Source organism: Rhipicephalus microplus, chromosome 4 (assembly GCF_043290135.1).
Source record: "Rhipicephalus microplus isolate Deutch F79 chromosome 4, USDA_Rmic, whole genome shotgun sequence".
In the NCBI taxonomy this organism is placed as follows: Eukaryota; Metazoa; Arthropoda; class Arachnida; order Ixodida; family Ixodidae; genus Rhipicephalus; species Rhipicephalus microplus.
The window spans coordinates 33,534,886-33,541,990 of NC_134703.1; positions in this window are offsets into that span (position 1 = coordinate 33,534,886).

Below are 7,105 nucleotides of genomic sequence, written 5' to 3' on the forward strand. Positions count from 1 at the left end.
TAGATGGTGGTGCCAGATTTTTTTCTAGGTACTTTTGTGAGAAACTACAAAATTTTATCTATAATTTTGACAACGCCTCTGCTAGAAAGATGCCTGCGACTTGAGCCGAAAAGCTGGTTCTCGACTCCGTGTTCTCGGCCCTCTTCTGTTTTCTCCTCCTCTGCTCCCAAACACGATGGATGTGTGGGTGGATTGATATGGCTGTACCATATCGTCTGCTAACTGACGCCTCTTGCATACAGCGCTGCTGTAGCTGATTCGAGTTTTGTGGCTCACACGTTCGGCTGACCCGTAGCGAGGCGTGAAACTCGGGCGGTGTTTGACGTAACTTCCATTATACCTCGAGAACAGAACGACGATCCAGAGACAAGAAGGACACGAAGTCTCAGTGTCGTCGTTCTATTCTCGCGTTGTGACTACCGTCATGTCATACCAACTAGCCCAAGCTGCCACACTCCTTTCCACCACGATAGTTATAGCGCGAGAACAAAACGACGACACAGAGACAAGAAGGACACGAAAGACACTTCTCTGTGTCGTCGTTTTGTTCTCGCGCTATAACTATCGTCATGCCATACCAACTGGCCCAAGCTGCCACACTCTTTTCCACCATCACGGTGCCAGTGCACCTCAGCCGAAGATGTCATTAGTGAACCAAAACTAGATTTATCTCTTTTTTTTTTTCCTTTAAATGGTGAAATTAAGGACTGGTACTTTGCAGTGAAGGGTTTAATTTTCACTCGTGCCTTGATTTTTAGTTACCACTCAGATAACCTCCTTCTAGTTAATTCTACCCGCTTAAAGTCTATTTTGCCCTCCGTGTCTCTAAATCCTAGTCAATGAGGGTGGCAATTTGGGCTTGTTGGTATGGTTGCATGATGATGGATGGTAGCGCAGACAACGAACACGGACAAGAGAAGGCACATAGACACAACACAGCGCTGTGTTGTGTCTATGTGCCTTCTCTTGTCCGTGTTCGTTGTCTGCGCTACCATCCATCATCTAAATCCTAGGGCTTTGAAAAACAGTGTCAGCTGCAAGCGCTCGTTGCAATGGCCGTTTTTAGGCCTTGCCGCCTTTGAGATTAAAGCAATGTGCATTGCCATCTCAGAGGCAACCCAATTATGTTTCAATAATGGCTTAGAAGTGTGGCAGCTTGGGCTAGTTGGTATGACATGCTGATAGTTATAGCGCGAGAACAGAACGACGACCCAGAGACAAGAAGGACACGAGCGTTGGAAGTTAGCGCTCGTGTTCTTCTTGTATCTGTGTCGTCGTTCTGTTCTCGCGCTATAACTATCATGACGATAGTTATAGCGCGAGAACAAAAAGACGACAGAGAGACAAGAAGGACACGAAGGTCTCTGTGTCGTCGTTTTATTCTCGCGCTATAACTATCGGCATGCAATACCAACTAACCCAAGCTGCCACACTTCTATAATTATCACCACAATGGCGTCACTTTCTACATACTTTTTAATTGAGCGAAAGTAGGGTGCGAAAGTAGTGGATGGATGGGTGGATGGATGAATGTGGCTGTATCCTTTAGATCGGGCGGCGGCTAACGCTACCTAGCCTTAATACTTAGTGAACTAACCACTAGATTTATCTTTTTTTTTTTCTTTAGAGTGAAGTTGAGGACTGGTACTGTGAATAGTTTAATTTTCACTTGTGCAGTTGAGGACTGGTACAGTGAATAGTTTAATTTTCACTTGTGCCTTGACTTTAGCCCCCAATCAGATAACCTCAGTAGTGTCAATAGTGTTGGCTGTGAGCGCTCCCTGTGAATGAAGCACCGAACTACGAGAAACCTCTCGTCCCCATAGGAAAGCGCGCGATGTCGCAAGCATCTTTCTAGAGGAGGCGTTGGTACCATTGTACACACTGCTCTGCACTGTGACACACACGTGCGCATGGAGGAAGGAAATCATAGAGGAAGAAAACCTTGCTGAAAAAAATAACATCGCACGTACGGAACCGTAGTGACCATGGCCAACCACTGCGGGACGGAGCTGATGAAGTGAGTGGAGTTGTCAAAGGTGTGGGTCCAGGGCTCGTTTACGACACACTTAGCCCATTTAGCTGGTTCGCTTACCCTTTGTTGGTGAATTGTGGCCAACAGCTCACTGAGCACTGCTATCAAAGCCATGGCTAGTTCGTCAGGTGATTTATCAGACGTAAAGTGCGTGATTCGCGCCTTGCTCGTTGTGAACAATGACCCCACGCCGTACCTGACCTTAATGAAGCAGTACAAAGCCCAAGAGGGTTGTGCGATTCCTTACCGCAGGTTCGACTACACCGACTGCGTTAGCTTTCTAGAGAGCCTCACTGACACAGTAGTCGTGATACACAATGGAAACGACGTTTTTGTAAGTGCCAAGATTGACGAGAACTTACGCCATGTGCAAACATTGGTGCAGGCTCAGAAAGTACGCGAAAACCCTCCAACTTCGACATCGCCTCCGGCCAAGGTGCAAGCTCGAGCGCCTCAGCTACCCGAACTTGTGGAGGAAAACCTTGTGGAGTTGATGGGCGACAAATGTACGAACGCGCGTGTCTTGCGCGATGTGTACTTACGGAGCTTCGGCACGTCACTCAATGTTGAGCGTTACGGCTTCGCCTCGCTGGACGAATGTGTTGCACAGCTCCAGATCCGTTCGCCTGCCGAGAAAAAACGGAAACGCACGCGAGCTCAGGAAGACATCGTTGCTGTGCTGGAGCAATACCCCGAAGGACTGTACATGTCGCATTTCGCCGAAGTGAGCGCTCGCTTGTTGGGCAGGCCGCTGACCGAAGGCATACTCCACCTGGTGCGTCGTTACCCGTCGCTGTTTCGCGTGGACCGGCGTGACCCAAGGGGCGATCTTATTCTGTTACCAGCCACCGACGTCGAAAGTCCCCAGTCATTGCCACCCGCGTCCCCACTGCCGCCGCAGTCGCGGGTGCGTGTCTCCCACGTGCGCAGCCCCTCCGAAATCTCAGTTCAGCAGCAAATCGAGCCCTTGTGTGGCCTGACGGAAGCCATGGACAGGTTCTACGGGACGCCACCGAAGAAGCCACCCGGACCCCTCAACGCGTCCTCGGGTCGCCTGTGTGCCGCCTTCCTCGAGGAATCGTGGCAGCGCGCCAGGGTCGTCGACTATCTGGTTGGCGAGACCATCGTGGAAGTGGATTTGTTGGACACCGGCGAACGCCGGTGGATCGAGCGCTGTCACCTGAGGCCCTTGGCGTCGCGCTTCTGTGATCTGCCTGTACAGTGCACGATGATACAGCTGGAGCTGCCTGCAGAGGTGTGCGCATGGAGCAAGACAGCTGGTGAGCGGCTCCGCGAAATGGCTCAAGATTGCTGGTTCACTTGCAACGTTGTGGACGAGGAAGGAGCCCGCGCGCAGCTCGTGAATGACTATGGCAAGTCGCTGTCTGCACTGCTCGACGCGGAAGGCTTGTGCGTGCGGGCATCACGACGCGTGCAAATCACGAGCACCTTCGCTCTGCACGTTGTGCGACTTCGTTCCCGGCGGTACATCTTTGCTTTTGACCTGTCAGGTCTGCTGGGCTGGCCAGGTAACAGTGCGCTGGAGGAGCTCGAGCGTCGCGGCATTTTCTTTGGGGTACAGCATTTGCGGCGAGGCGATGACGAGGCCTCGTGGAATCTCGTGGCACCCCTCCTCCCTAAGGATGTTAACATGGTGTACCTCTTCCCGGCCGAGAACATCGTGGATGCCATTAATGTGCTTGGGTTCCCGAAAGCACAACTGAGCAAGGAGATGACGTGCAAACTGTCGCAGCTTGCTGATGATTGGTAATTTCTGACGTTTCATTTGCAAGTGTGCCTGCCCTGGGTGACAACTAGCATTTCGACACAAGAGTCATGCTGTTGGCACCACTCACGCGCACTCACGGCTTAACTCGCGCATGTCTTTCATAGTTTATTTCGTATACCTTGGCATAGTTTTTGATTACTGTCTGTAGCTTTTGCATGCCTCGATATTCACCAACTATTGAGGTAACAGCAGTATATGCACTTGCTGGTATAAGCAGCTGTACTGCAGTTTTAAAATAGATGTCCAGTTCACAACATGCTGAAAAGTAGAAAAGCACGCAAGAATAAAGTTCAATAGCAAGTTATTGTCAGAAAAATCGTGTTGCTCACATTTGGAATTGGTGCAAGTGCACTTGTAGTCAGCAGTTTGAAATTATTTTAATCGTGGACAACAGTCTGTAAATACACATTACAAAAGCTGGGCATGCAAGAGTGTTTTCATTCATGGAAGAATTCATCTCACTTGTGCACATTTCATGCAGTTGCAAGTTTTTGTTTTTGTTAAGCATTTGTTGTACATGCAATTTGTCAGTGTGTTGTAGTTGTACAGGAAAGTGTATGACACATGTTATTGCCATGCCAAACATGGCTTAGAATCTCAGCTTTGCTCCAAAGATTTATACTAAAGGCATAGTACTGTTAATAAAGATAAGTTTCAGCTATTGTCGTTCTCATCACTAACCCTTTCAAACATAGGCAGAGAGTATAGGGGAGCTGAGGGCCTTGGGCCCTTTCAGGGCTGCATCATAAGAAACAGAGCCCCCCCCCCCCCCCTTGCGTGGTGGTCAAACGGGATATCTTTTAAGAGCTTCGCTTAGGCTCTCATCCACCACCAACGGACTGTTGGCCATCCTTTATTGCAGCTATTTCACAGGGAACTATTTATGCCCTTTCCTTTCCTTGTCAGGCGTTGAAATTCGGATCATTGGGCAAAGACAAGTAGGGAGCCTGGCACCGTTGTCACCTTGAAAACTAAGTCGCAGGGTGACGAAAATTGTGGCATTTGCACAGCTCATGTGCAAGATAAGTTAGGGATGTACATGTATACTGTCTTCTTAATTATCTTCTTAATACTTTCAATAAGTATTTTTCTCTCTCTCTCACAATATATATATGCAGAGAGAGAGAGTAATCTGGAAATGCAAGTCTGGTGCCCCTCCTCCTCTGGGAGTACGAAAACTCTCCGCCTATGCTTTCAAAGAATGTCTTCCACCTCTTGTTGACAAAGCATCTACTTAAAAGGATGGGTTAGAGATTGCTATCTTTATTGTGTATGTGAGCTGGCATCTGATGTTGCGTGCAAGCTGTAATGAGAATTCACATGGCGGTAACCATATTAGGGTGCTGTAGCACAAGTTTCTCAGGTGAAGCACTTTATATAGCCTTGGAGTAAGCAGCTTTCAGTTGACTGCTATTTAAAGCCATTCGAAGTCAGCGCATTGAAGTCGCAGAATCAGAACACGATTCAAAATCATGATGTGTATGCACCAATATTGGGATCAAACTCGACGTCATTGGTTACCTTCAGCCTCGGCCAGTTCTGTGTAAGTACCTGAAGGAAACGAGCCACTGGATTTGCAACTATTCCTTGAGAAAATTGATTAGGAGTCTGTAAGCAAGATAGATGCTTTTCCTTATATAAGCGAAGTTCGATGGAGGCGAAAATGCTGTAGGTCCGTGTGCTCAGATTTGGCTGCACCTTTAAAGCACCCCAGGTGGTCGAAGTTTCCACAGTCCTCCACTACGGCGTCTCTCATAATCGTATAGTGGTTTTAGAACATTAAACCCCACATATCAATCAATTATATGAGCGATGGATGCAGCTTGCTTCATATGCCCACTGTGAAAATGATAGTAATATTTCATTATAAAGCATACTTTGCGCACTTTCAAATGAGAGCTAACAGTATCACTGAATGTGCAGTATTGCGTGGTGGCACTCAGAATATTTGGAGTTAAGTGTAGACCCAGAGCTATACAGCTCTGGCAATTTGAGTTTCTCGGGCTGTTAGGTGAATCATCATCAAGGTGGTAATCTGGGCACATTGGCAATCCATTTCCTATGCATGGTAAAAGTAATCTGCACTGCATGGTGAAAGTGCACTAAATATGACTACGCATGAAGGAATGTACATGCTGTGTGTGTGAGTGTGTGTTCTTTTATTGTGCCACCTTCTCCAGTGCACGTTTACCACTCTGAAACTTATAGAACACCTTTGTGAAGTGATATGGCATGTTGAACAATTACATGATTAAAGGGCCTCTAAAGGAATATATAAGTCGAGATTGCTTAAATAGTGGTCCAGAAAGCTCATAGTGCTAGTTTCATGTCAAGGAAGTGCTCATTTTAAAGTAGTAAAATCGCACTTAGTGGTCCACATCGTGGTATCGCCCTTGAAATCGTTAGCCTGGAAGCGGACTTTTACGTCACAGTTGTCGTGGCCAGTGTTGCCCGCCTTTACTGCACAGATGCCGACACAATTAGCAGAAGAGGGAAAGTACCGGGAGCCACAGCAGCAACAACAGCCATTAAAAAATTTTGTGCCTGCTTGGCTCAACTGAACACAGCTAGATGACACCACCTGACCAGGCGAAACTGGAACTTTCAAACTATTGAGTTAATATAACAGTCTGTCGTATTAACTCTATGGTAATGCCAGGTGGTTATTTTTTCTATGAATCAGGCAAACAAACAAGCAGAATTTCATTACTTGTTGTAATGCTTAGAAGGTTCTTTATATACTGTAGCCATGTTGATTACCTGTGATTGTAGTCGAGCCTTTGACGTCATTGGAATCATTTCAAAATGTTTCACTTGTGGTGCATATATTTATCCTAATTTCGCTATTAGTAGAACACTGCTGTTGATAATAATGTAAAGGGGGCTAATCGAGCGAGCCGAGCTAGCGGATGGTAGCTCGGAAAGAGCGTAGGCAGACCAAGATGATGTTACTCGATCGTCTATCTCGTCCCTTTTACTCGTGGTAATGATAGTTGAGCAGATGGTATCAATGTCTTTCTTCATTGTAATTACCCCCGGCTAAAAAGATGAAGCCATCCTGGCAATCGTTGGGAACAAGCGGGTTGAAGTAGGGCTCGAGATGGTCTACGTGAACGACGTCACGTCCACGCTGACGACGGTCGCTCGGTGGCGTGAAAGGCTCAATGGTGCAGTTCACGGGTAATGTACACTCGATCATGCGGTAGGGACCATGATCATTGGAGAGTAACTTGGGAAATAAATCAGAAGTGCAGGGTGGTACATGCAGCCATACAAGTGCT